Source organism: Protopterus annectens, chromosome 1.part0 (assembly GCF_019279795.1).
Source record: "Protopterus annectens isolate FY-2018-M chromosome 1.part0, PAN1.0, whole genome shotgun sequence".
Classification (NCBI taxonomy): Eukaryota; Metazoa; Chordata; order Ceratodontiformes; family Protopteridae; genus Protopterus; species Protopterus annectens.
The window spans coordinates 1,881,348,960-1,881,361,859 of record NC_056725.1 but is presented as its reverse complement, the minus strand read 5'-3'; the positions used below and the strand labels follow the sequence as shown (position 1 = coordinate 1,881,361,859).

Here is a 12,900-nt window from a genome sequence, read left to right as displayed (position 1 = left end):
CAGTTATGGAATGAAGTTAAAAGTCTGGTTTCTTTATTACTTTAATGTATATCTGTCAACCTCTTAGCAGAAGAATTCTGGACAAAGATAAAAGTGCCCAAAAATCATGGACAATTTTTAAACATTTTTGCTCTTATAAACTTAAGTTGTTAGACTGACATGCTTTACATAAGTGTGCATTTTTTGAAGAATGTAAAGTCTGAAACTCAAATGCACATCTCTCAACTGTCCAGATTCTTGCAGAATGTCCAGATTTTTGTCCGATATAAGATTTTTGGTTTTCTGACAAATCATGGAGAATGGAAGTCACTAAGAAATGACATGCATTTCAGTTTCAGACTTCATATCCTTCAGAAAATCAGTAAGTGCTGTCACACTATACTGGAAAACAACCCCTGCTGGTAAAGAGCCCTTCTCAAAAACTTTCAAGTTTATTAAATCCACAGAGCAGTTAAAATCTTCAGTCCAAGAAACGAGTTAAGCGCTTTCACCCAGTACCTGGGCTTCTTCAAAACTAAATTTAACATTTTACATTTTATATTTCATATTTACATATTATCATCTATTATTATGATATTATTCACAGTTTTTCATGTGTTTACACCAAATTAGCAATGTCTATACTATACTATATTAGGCAATCGAATTGGTAGTATTACAATATTTTTATGGATGGTTTTGGTTTTACTACGTAAACACATTTTTATTATGTTTTATAATCGTGTTGGAATGAGTATTTAATTTTTAGATTTGCATTATTTATTAATTGTGAATGACATGCCAGCAACTGAAAATATTTTTATATTTATGTTATGTTAAATTATTTTAAGTTAGTGTCTCTTTAAGACTTTTTAAAATTTTTAGTTTGGCATCAAAAAAGGCATATAATATGCTACACTGATTCATGAATTTAGTTCTGAAGAAGCCCAGGTACTGGGTGAAAGCGCTTAACTCGTTTGTTTCGTCTGAAGATTTTAACTGCTCTGTGGATTTAATAAACTTGAAAGTTTTTGAGAAGAGCTCCGTTTACCAGCAGTGGTTGTTTTTCGGTATAGTGTGACAGCACTTATTGGTGTACTCGCAGTTTTTGTTTTTTCTAGTTACGTTTTTTCCAGTTATCCTTCAGAAAATGCATGCAAATACGAATATTTAATTCTATCATCTTTTAAAGTTTATAAGAGCAATATTTAAAATCTGTCCCTGTTTTTGGGCCCCCCCCCCATTATTTTTTGGCTTTGTCCAGATTTGTTCAGCTAAGAGGTTGAGAAGTGTGGCAAATGCCTGTCATTATGTTTTGACTTCAATCCACAAAGATTTGCCAGAAAAACACAACTTTTATGAAGAACAGACCAAAAAATGAGAAAAATCTGGACATTCTGTGAAATTCTGGACAGCTGAAAAGTATGCTTTACTCAAGCAATAACCCACGCCTGGGTGTGGGTAATGCTTGATTTACCTACGGTTGGTGTGGTTTGGTCACGAGTGGCCAAATAAAGACAACCGTGGGTAAATCCAGCATTACCCACACCCAGGCGTGGGTTTTTGCTATTATACAATGACATTTAAGAAAAAAATACTTATTTTTCTTAAATAATGGCATTGTATAATACCTCTGTGCTGTCCTTCCGCAGCTGTCTGGTATTCTGCAGCAATTCTGATGTACTGCGCATGTGTATGCTTACACTGTACATCAGAGCTGTGTGTGGAAGCAGCAGAGAAAGGAAGATCTCAGTTGCTTTTTTTAAGATATCTCGCTATGTTAAACCTGTTTAACATAGCGAGATTACAGCAACGGAGCTCTTCCATTCTCCGTTGCTGTCTAACACACACACACACACACACACACACACACACACACACACACACACACACACACACACACACACACACAAAAAAAAAGACTTACACTAATGGAAAAAGTCCAGGCAACTGGACCTTTTTCTATTAGTATAAGTCTGATTTACAACGGGCACGCTGACCAATGAGCATGCACGTTTTGGAATATTAATGGGGGGTCATTGTATAATGTCATTTAATTAACTTGTGGCTTGGCAGGCAAACTCTGTTGCTTCAGACAGCCTGATGGTGCTCTAAAGGAAACTTCTCTTCAGGTAACATATAGTGTACATTGTGCCAAGAATAGTTTTAGCCAACAGTTTCTTGCACTGGCAGTTCAAAAGCCTCTAAACATTCTGTAATCAGACAGTAAAGAATTAAAAAGCGCTACACCAACAGCATTACAATAATGGAAATGCTGCAAAATCAACCAGAGAATATACAGTAGCTACCAAAAAGGTTGTTCTTGAGCTGTAGTGGGAATTGGAGAATTTTTTTTTAATTTTGTAAGCTACATAAGGCTATAATAACCTTAATGATGTTTGCAGCCAAAAAATAATTGCAAGAAGGTGGAAATCAAACAAAAACAACCTTAGAATATATACGTTAAGCAAAGTAAAGGAAACATGGTGTTCAAACGAAAAGCAGACAAATTTCATAGAATCGAAGGGACTCTTTGGGATCAATTTGTCTACAAGGACTCAAGATGGGGGTGATTAGATGGACAGTAGGTAATTAGAAAGAAAGGAGTACATAAGAGGAGACTGATTCTATATGGTTTGATTGGAAAAGTAAACAAAAGAAAAAAAATGCAGTAAATGAGTGCATGTGCATTTGACATATAAAGTACTCATTTGTTTGAACTCAAGATCAAGAAATATGTCAAATTTCAATAAAGTTGTATTAAAAACAACAAGTACTTCCTACACATTGCTGCCTTGTGATCCTTCCTGAATCAGACTTTAACAGCACCATACAGGTGTTGCATTTGCTGCTGAGATATAAATGACAAGCATGCCATCTTTAACAATTTTTTTCCAGTGTGTGAGGGCCCAGTCTTCCCAGTGCCACTATCCATATATTTCTATATTGCTATGCATTCTGCCAGACAGTATTTGTATTGGTCTGATATAGCCAGATGTCCAGGAAAACAGTCTCTCCTTGTCTGCAAGCTGCATACGTAGTTGCATGAAAACAAAATATCACAAAGGTCATGTATATTCAGTGCTACAACTTTTCTTCTAAATCGTCACTTGTCCAGTCAGGCTAAAACAAGACAAACAGTTGTGGGTTCGGTTCAGGCAGCTTTATTACACACAAACACATCAGGAATGGGTCTTAATAACTTAAATAAACTTCTAAAGAAACTGACTACTACACTCATACATGTTAACACTCTGGCTGTTCTCTCAAAGTGGCTCTTCTGCCTGCACATGCTCACTATTTATATGCACATGCTTACATCAGGAATTGCTTCTTAAAGGTACAACGCATGCTCTGTTCTACATCCTCCCTCTTTGAGAAATAGATCTTATACCAAATGACAGTGTTCACTGACATGCAATTACACAGAAATGATCTTTTGACATGCAGTTACACAGAAATAATTCTTTGGCATGCAATCATACAAAATTAGACATATAAAACAATCATGTCCAGGTTGCTGTGTGTTTTACACTAGGTCTAGAAATAAGACCTGATCGTGTAACATAAAAATCAGAATTGGATCTAGTAACAGGGACTGTCTTCAAGGAATGTTAACTCTGGGGACAACTGGGACATCATCAGGAATGGGAATGGATACTGAGACATTCTTCAGTATGAACATTGTCAGTGTTGCTCTGAGATATAGAGTTTGTATCACAGGTATGATGCTGCAATATCATTTCAGACACAGGAAGAAGATACCTGCAGTTTCTCCTGTATTCTGTACCCTCAGATTCCACTAAGTAGGATCTTGGCTTGGCACATATGCCTCTCACTTGACCAATTTGATCAAAGCCTTTTGCCATTTGCATCCTCACTGTCACTCCTTTTAATGGATGAAGAAATCTGCTCCGTTTTATCATAGCTGGACTTCTGAAAGGAAAGCTTGTTAAAGATTTGGGCTTTGATGGCTGTTGTTTTTAGCATTAGGCACCAACAAACTAGAACGGATAGGCAAGGTTGCTCTGGTTTGCCTAGACAGATGTCTCTGAGCAGGCAAGCCAAGTAGGTTGTAATGGTATATTTCTGAGATCAAGCAAATTCAAGAAGATATCGGTATTGTCACACTTTGATCTCTGTAGTAATTGCTTTGCACTCTATACTGCATGTTCAACAAGGCCGTTCGACTGTGGGTATTCCAGACTACTAGTAACATGGATAAAGTCCCACTCTTTTGCAAATTTCTGAAACAGTTGACTGGTATACTGGGTACCGTTGTCAAAAATAACTTTATGTGGACTTCCATGGACTGAGAAATTATGTTTCATCTTATTAATAACAGCAGTGGACATTAGGTTAGGTAGCAAATCGATTTCAAACCAGTTTGAAAAAGAGTCTACCAACATTAAGTAATGCTGATTGTTCCACTCAAATATGTCAGTGGCTACTACTGACCAAGGTAGTTCAGGAATCTGGCTTACCTGAAGTGACTCTTTTTGCAAATGCAGTTTAGTACTATTGCATACTGTACAAGACAAAAGCACTTTATCAATGTCCTTTGATAGAAAAGGCCAAAATACTAGTCCTCTCACCCTTCTTTTGGTAGAATCAGAACCTTGGTGGCCACGATGCAACATATGAATGTATTCATGTTGTAAGGAAGTAAGAACGATAACTTTGTGACCTTTGAAAATGATACCATCTTCCATCAGCATCTCATCTCTGTATGGAAAATAAGGTTGTACTTCTGGTGGTACACAAGATTGCTTTGATGGCCATCCAACATTGATGAAGAGGCTGAGCTTTTTCAAAATTGGATCAGTCTTTGTATCATCTCTTAGCTCATCAAGCCTTCTGGTAGAAAAATTGTGCACTTCCATGACAGTCAAAATTCTCTTCATCAAACTGTTCTGTGATATTTCTGGGCTATCTGGATAAGGTATCAGCTAGATAACGAAGTTTGCCTTTTGTATAGACCATTTTGAAATTATACTTCTGTAATCTGAGCATCATTCTTTGTAGCCTTGCTGGAGTGGTATGCATAGACTTCTTTAAAATAGTGACTAGAGGTTGATGATCACTTTCAGCTTGGATAGCTCGGCCATAAATATAATCACGGAACTTCGAACGTGTGAACGCAACTGCCAAATGTTCCTTCTCAATTTGAACATAATGCATCTCAGTTTGTGTAAGAGTTCTAGATGCACAGGCAACAGGTCTGCCCTCTTGAAGAATAACTGCACCAAGACCGAACTTTGAAGCATCACAGGAAAGAACCACTGGTTTGAGGACATCATAGTATCTCAGTGTAGGTGCACTGGCAATTTGCTGTTTGAGGTTATCAAATGCTCTCTGGTAGTGTTCTAACCATGGCCAGACAACATTTTGTATGTCAGCTCTCTTAAAGGTGCTGATAATTCACTAAAATGTCAGGAATAAATTTCCCCACATAATTAAACATACCAAGAATATGCTGTAGGGATTGGACATTGTCTGGAGCTGGTGTCTCAAGAATGGCTGCTTGTTTAGAAGGGTCTGATCATAAGTCTGTACTGGTAAATAAATGACCTACATAGGTAACTTCTGGTAATTGGAATTTACATTTCAGAGGGTTAAGTTTCAAGTTCACGTCATGCACTCTGTCCAGAACTTTCGTGAGGTTTCTGTCATGCTCTGCTTCACTGTTACCTCTAACCAGTTAATCATCAACTATTAAAGCACATGGAGAGCCTGAAAAAAATTGCTCCATTGCATGCTGGAAGACTTCATTGTCAGAATTTATTCCAAAACGCATCCTGAGGAATCTGTATCTACCAAATGGTTTGCTAAATGTAGTCAGTAGTGAAGAGTTGCGATCAAGCCTAACTTGCCAAAATTAACTCTTTGCATCTAGGACAGAAAAAACAATGGCATTTGGCATGAGTACGGCAATCTCCTTGACTGTATGCATAGGATGATGAGGCCTCTTTAATGCCTTGTTCAAGTCTCTTGGTTCAATGCATATTCTGATTTCATCTGACCTTTTCTTATAAGCAGCTAGCACTGAAGGCACCAACTCAGTTGGTTTTGTGACTGGGCAAATCACACCTTGTTGCACCATTTTGTCTAACTGGATCTTGACTTTGGCCTGCATAGTTATTGGAACTCTCTTCACTGGTCTGACCACTGGACTGACTTCTGGGTCTACTTTCATGGAGTACACAACTGGAAGTCTGCCTAACTTGTCATCAAAAACATCAGCATACTCTGAGAAAATAGCATCACTGAAGCTGGAACTGGGACATGTGCTTACATGATGCACTTCTTTAGTAAAAGAAAACAGTTTCATTCTCAAACTGTCTCTGAGACCTAATAATGACTGCACAGGTCTTCTGACTACATAACATTGCAAGCTGTAACTATTCCCAGCTGAATAGCATGAAAGCACTACTGAGCCTTTCACAAGAAAAAACAACGTTACCATGCGCTGGGTCAAATGGTTGAAAGTAAAGCAATACTTAAGTATATCAGTCCAGATACAAGTTCACTGGCCACCATGCAAAAAATAACGAACGCTGCTGATGTAGTATAGAAACAAGCAGTTTAATAGTACAAAACTGTAAGCGCTTTCACCCGTAGGCTTCCTCAGACAGTATAATCATACATCCTCCATTTACATCTTATATATAACCCTTTCAGGCCTATAATCTCAGGGAGTCATGCCAAAACCTTTCCTTTTGGAAAGGTCATTGACAAATGGCTCAAACCAACTCTTAGGAAAATTCCTCATTTGGTTCTTGACTCATGGGATTTCTTGGGAAGGTTGCAACCTGGGTTAGCTGAAGGGGCCGAATGGCTAGTTACCATTGATGTAATCGACCTTTTTTCTAACATACCGAAAGAGGATGGTATGAACAGGTTTCATGAGAGTATTTCTGGGCTAGGGTTGTTACCCTGGGACAAGACCCTATTGGTACTGGATTTCATGGAGATGGTTTTGGCACACAATTATATTCTGTATGAAGGAGAGTACTATAAGCAGTCCAAGGGTGTTGCTATGGGGGCCGATTGTGCCCCCATATATGCAAACTTGGTAGTCTTTGATTGGGAAAAGGAGTACATCTTTCAAACTAATTGGTTTAGATATATTTCTTGCTACCTTCGCTTTCTGGACGATATTTTTCTCATTTGGAGGGGTAACCAACAGGAATTGGAAAAGTTTTTCAGTTATTTAAATTCCTGTAGTGAACATTTTAAATTCACCTTTAACATGGACAAGGAAACCATCTCCTATTTAGATGTACAAATAACTTTACAAGATGGGAAATTTAAGTCCAATATTTTCAGGAAGAATACTTTCAGCAATTCCTATTTACACTTATCCAGTAATCACCCTTGGGGTCAAAAAAGGAACATTGTCAAAGGGCAATGTATCCGGGCAGCTCGGATGACCTCAGAAGCTAATGACTTGGACAGAGAATTGGGTAAAATAGGCTCTTTCTTTGCCGAAAGGGGGTATCCCATTGATATGATACTGGATGTTAGTGAGTACGTTAGGAAACAATGGGGAATTAAGTACAAGCCCCTTTTGGGACTGGGTTCAGAAATAGGAGTAACTCAGAGCAATAGAATACCCAATGATGATGGTGTCATAGGAAAGTACAACAAGGCATGTGTTATCCAACATGCATCATACTGTGGCGACATTAGGCGTATAATTCAGCACAACTGGAATGTATTAAAGGCTGATAATAACATATTAAAAATAGTGGGGAAAGAGCCACTTTTTGGTTACAAGAATGGGTTTAACATGAAATATTTGTTGGAGAGGAAGCATGACAGGAAAATTGAAAGGTGTGTTGGTGGTGGAACCACCAAGTGTGGCACATGTCAACAATGTCAACACATTATAGATGTTCCGGGTATTACTTTGCAAAATTACAACAAAATGAAAATTACCTTTCAGAAGGGTAACTGTAGGTCAAAAAACTTAGTTTATTTAGCCACCTGTACACACTGTCCCTGCTTTTATGTAGGGAAGACTGTTAGATGTTTACGTAACAGAATCTACGATCACTATTATAGTATCAAGAAACATGATGACAACAATGCCTTCTGGAAACATTTAAATGACAACAAGGACTGTTCTTCCTTTAAATTTGGTATATTAGAGTTGGTTAAGTATAATGTGAGAGGGGGTGACATTAAGAAAACTGTCAGTGACAAGGAGGTAAGGTGGCAAATCAAACTAAATGCATCAGTTTACCCTGGAATCAATTAACACATTTCAATTAAACCTATATTAGATAATGTAAGGTAATCCTCAAAATAATGCACAAGTTTAGGAAATGTAGTTGTTGTGAATATATTTAGATTTACTGCCCTTTTAATTATCAACAGTATGAATTTTTCTTATTTGTATTACACTAAGTTTATTTATTTTGGTGATCAAATGTTGTTCGTATTGTTACTGATTTAACATACTGTTTTTTAAAAAATATTTTAAACTAATTTTGATAAATCAATTTTGATAGGTTAGTTACTTAGAATGTATTCACAGTTTTAAATAGGAAGGAACTTGCAATACTAGCACTTTAAATAACAATTAACGTTTGTCAGGTGACGATGTTTTGCATTTATAATAGTATTGTAAACATGGATTAGTTGTTCTGAAGAAGTCTTTTATGTAAGATGAAAGCGCTCAACGGATATTTTTTACAATAAACTTGTTCCTATTATTTTACATCTTGGACTGGTGTTCGTGCTGGTGTAGTTTGGAGTTCACTGGGACAGATTGTGCGGCTCATCTATTTCTCAGTTGACTGTTCTAGTATTTTTTAGTATTTATTCTCCTGTACTTAATGGATTACCACCTATGTGGTAATTTGTTTTTGCCAAAGGGGATGACTATACACTTTTTGGCGTTTAGCTTGAGGCCATGGCTCTGGCACCAGTTGTCTGCTTCTATGAGGCCCTTTTGGAGGATGCTTGTGTCGGCTGGAGAGTCGATTATGGCGCCCAGTTTGCAGTCATCTGCGAACTTAGTCAGCCACAGTCCTTCCGTGTTGGCCTGTACCTCCGAGAAATATATACCGAACAAGAGAGGTCCCAGGACTGAGCCTTGTGGGACGCCACTTGTAACTGGTTTGGAGTCTGACATGGCTCCAGCAATTCTAACCATGTGGGTTCTGTCCTTGAGCCAGTTTGCAACCCATCTAGTAACATAGGGGTTTATATTTAAGCTGGTGAGCTTATCTATAATGCCTGAGTGGGGTATTGTATCGAAGGCTTTTGCGAGGTTCAGGTAGGCTGTGTGGACCACCTTCCCCTCGTCAATGGCCGTGGTGACTGTTTCAAAGAAATCGACCAGGTTTAAGAGGCAGGATCTGCCCTTAACAAAGCCGAACTGGGTAGGATCCAGTGTCTGTAGGTCCCCAATATCTTTATTTATGAGGTCCATGATGATCCTTTCCATAGCTTTGCAGACCAAGCTAGTCAGGCTTATGGGGCAATAGTTTCCAGGATCCGTTGAGGCACCGCCTTTGTGGAGAGGAACCACTGTTGCTGTACGCCACTCTTTGGGTACATATCCTGTAATAAGGCTGATATTGAACAGTAGTTTTATGTTTGGGTTTAGCTCTTCTTGGAGTTCATGTAGGACACAGCCCAGGACACCGTCTGGTCCCATTGATGCTGTGTTTTTTGCTTTGGAGAGGGCGGCTCTTACCTAAGCATCTGAGATGTCAGGGGGGCAGCACTCTGCTGGGATAGATATTTGCCCTTTTGGTGGGGAGGGAGGGAGAAGTTTGCGCTGAACCTGTCAGCTAGGATGTTGGCAATGTCTGTGGGTTTGGTGTATTTTTTGTCATTTTGGACTAATTCTGAGCATATCTGGGAATTCCCACCCAGGTTCCTAACATAACTAAAGAAAGCCTTGTGATTATCCTTAGTGTCCTCTGCAATTTTTCTCTCGAAGCTGGCCTTAGACGATTTTATGAGTGCCCGTAGGTTTTTGCTAATACTGATCAGAGATGCCTTCCCTTTTTGGGATTTTGCTCTATCATGTAGTAGCTTCCTCCTTCTATTGTATAGTTTGTTTATGGCTGAGGTCCACCAGACAGGACGTCTGCCTTTGGAGGATTGGGTCTTAGTTTTATTTGGGATTGCATGATCCATGCATTCCTGAAGGTGTTCATAGAATGCGTTTATAAAGGATTCTGCAGTCTGGGCCGTATTTTCCACAGACCTGGGGGCTTTGAAGGATTCCACATCGGTTTTGAGAAGTGTGAAATTTGCTTTAGAGAAGTTTTTCACTGTGGTTTTCTGGGCAGGGGGTGGGGTCGGGATGTGAATATCCAGTGAGATTAGTTTATGGTCTGATCTTACCAGTGAGGGATACACTTCTGGTCTGGAGCATAGAGTCCCCATGTTGGTGATGATCAGGTCCAGTATGTTTTCCCCTCTTGTGGGAGTGGTAACAAGTTGTTCCATAGCATTTGAGTTTATAAATTCTAGGAACCTTTGGGCTAGGGTGTTGGAGCTAGAGTAATGCTCCCAGTCTATGTTTGGGTAGTTGAAGTCACCCAATATAATGGTGTTCATATTTTCCAGTGTTCTCAGGAAGGCCGAGTGGGGTTCCTGGGTTTGGGAGGGTGGTCTGTAGTAGGCTATAAACTGGAAGGCAGTTTTACCCACTATTAGTTGCACATGGATAGTCTCTGATGCTTCGTGCTGTGCCACCAACCTGGAGGTGTGGGTATATTTGACGAATATTGATACTCCCCCTCCTTTTGTGGTTCAGTCCAAGTTTTGGGGCCGAAAAGCATGGTATGAGGTATAACCTGGTAGTGCTGGGGTGCTCTCGGGAGCTTGAACCAGGTTTCTGTTACTGCACAGATATCGATGTTCTCCATGCTAAGGAGAGTTTCGAGTGCGTGCATCTTGAGGTTTAGACTTCTGGCATTGAGTAGCATTACTCTTAGTTTCTTATCCCTTGTGATACTTATGGAGGTGGGTTTGTCTTTTGAGCCTTGCCAAAAAAAGGCACTATGGGGGTAGCAAGAGCCTTTGCCAATATCCAAAAGCCCAGGGGTGACAGGTGCAAGCTGTCCCTAGTGAACCATCGTGGCTTTTCAAGCATGTCATCCCAGGCTGACAGGCATTGGATCCCCTTTAAATGACACCAATACTTAAGCCAATTGTTGAAATTGATCATCTTGTCTTCATATTGTGGCATCATTCTTGGTGAGGGTAAGATGCTACTCAAGGTCAGGGTCATACCGGCCTGGGCTACATGCTCAGAGAGCTCTTCTATGTCTCTTTTCATGTAGTCCAGGGAGGTACGTCTCAGGTCATTCACACCAGCATGGGCAATGACCGAGTCATATTTGTACTTGCCTTGGAGTGACCTGAGTGCTTGTGTTATGTGGCGGATCCTAGCGCCCGACAGGCAGCTCACCGTGACCTTCTCCTTGTTCAGCCTGGTGAGCAGGACGTCAGTGTGCCTGACGATAGAGTCACCTATTACAAGTGTATCAGGTGTGTTGTTTATCCTTAAGGACTGTGACTGTTCGACACACTGGCTTTGTGAGCTATGTGTTGCACTTGTTTTGTTTTGGGGTAGCGGTTGCTTGGGTGTCTGCTTTGGAGGTCTCTGCTGCTTAGGCAGATTTTTATTTAGAGCCTCTGAGTATGTTTTTGTGTTTGGTTTGCTGTCGTGGTAGGTCTATGTGAGACTGGAATTGTAGTGAGTGTGGTTTCCTTCTCCTCCTGACTGGTTACGCCAGTACTGAGTTGAGAGAGCTTAGCCTCCAGTTTGGTTATATGGTTGCATCTCTCACATGTTTTGGAATTTGTTGGGAGGAAGAGAGGGTTGTCTGTGTACATGAGGCAGTTGTAACATTGCCTCAAGATTCCCAGATTCACCAGCTGGACCAGAGAGGAGATTGACAACTGACCTTTGGACATGCTAGAATAGTATTGGGAATTCCTTTATAATTGAAAAAAAGGGCCAATGGGGAACAAGGTACTCAAGGGGAGTTTGTGAGGGTGTAGTGCTTTTAATTTTTTATTGTTGACTTCGTGAGCAAGTTCCAGGTAACTTAAATGCAAAAACGACAAACTAACTTTCTTTCAAGGGAAACAAGGAAATAAGTACAGTAAGCAATGCAGATATCACTAGGGATCCACAGAAGCGCTGAAAAGCCGCGTTTTAGGTGAAATTATATACATGTTAGAATTTTAGATTTTTTAGTCTTTAGTTAGACTTTATATTGTATTTTTAACATTATACATAATATGTCTTTTTTATGATAGATTTCTTTTTATCATGGATGTCTTTTTAAATAGTTCTTTTCTTGACTACATTCCCTTTCTTATATATCACATGACATGATTAAGTATTGCTAATTGCTTGGGTATTTAAATGTGTTTTTTTATTTTTTTGTGATCTGAAGAAGTAATTGTTTAAATTGTGAAAGCGCTCGTCTGTTTTCATTAAATCCTTTGACTGTATTTGAATATGGAGTTTCATTCTTTATCAGCCATGGAACTGCACTTGGCTTTTTTTTACTTAAATAAACTTATAAACAGACTGACTACTTCACTCATATGTTAACATTCTGGCTGTTCTCTCAAAAATGGCACTTCTGCCTGCACATGCTCATGATTTGTATGCACGTGGCTACATCTGGAAATGCTTCTTAAAGTTACTCACACACTTTCTGTTCAACATAAATGATAAAGACAATGAGAGGGATGATCGGTTCTCCATGGCTAATTCCTCCGTCACAGCACTTCAAGATACCAGTATAGTCTACTACTATGTATTAAAAAGAAATATTTCTCCCTTTTTCACTGATATAGTTTACTCTATTCCTAGAATTATATTCAAATTTCTGGGACACTCGGGATGCCAAATTCCCTGGTACCTATCCTAAT

The 12,900-nt window shown here is 39.3% G+C and overlaps 1 protein-coding gene across 4 annotated transcripts in view; it reads right to left on the bottom strand.

Annotated features, from left to right (window-relative positions):
• The window catches only part of RANBP3L (RAN binding protein 3 like), a 268,930-nt gene that overhangs the window by 15,540 nt on the left and 240,490 nt on the right, over nt 1-12,900 (bottom strand). The gene's annotated exons all lie outside the window — the stretch shown is intronic.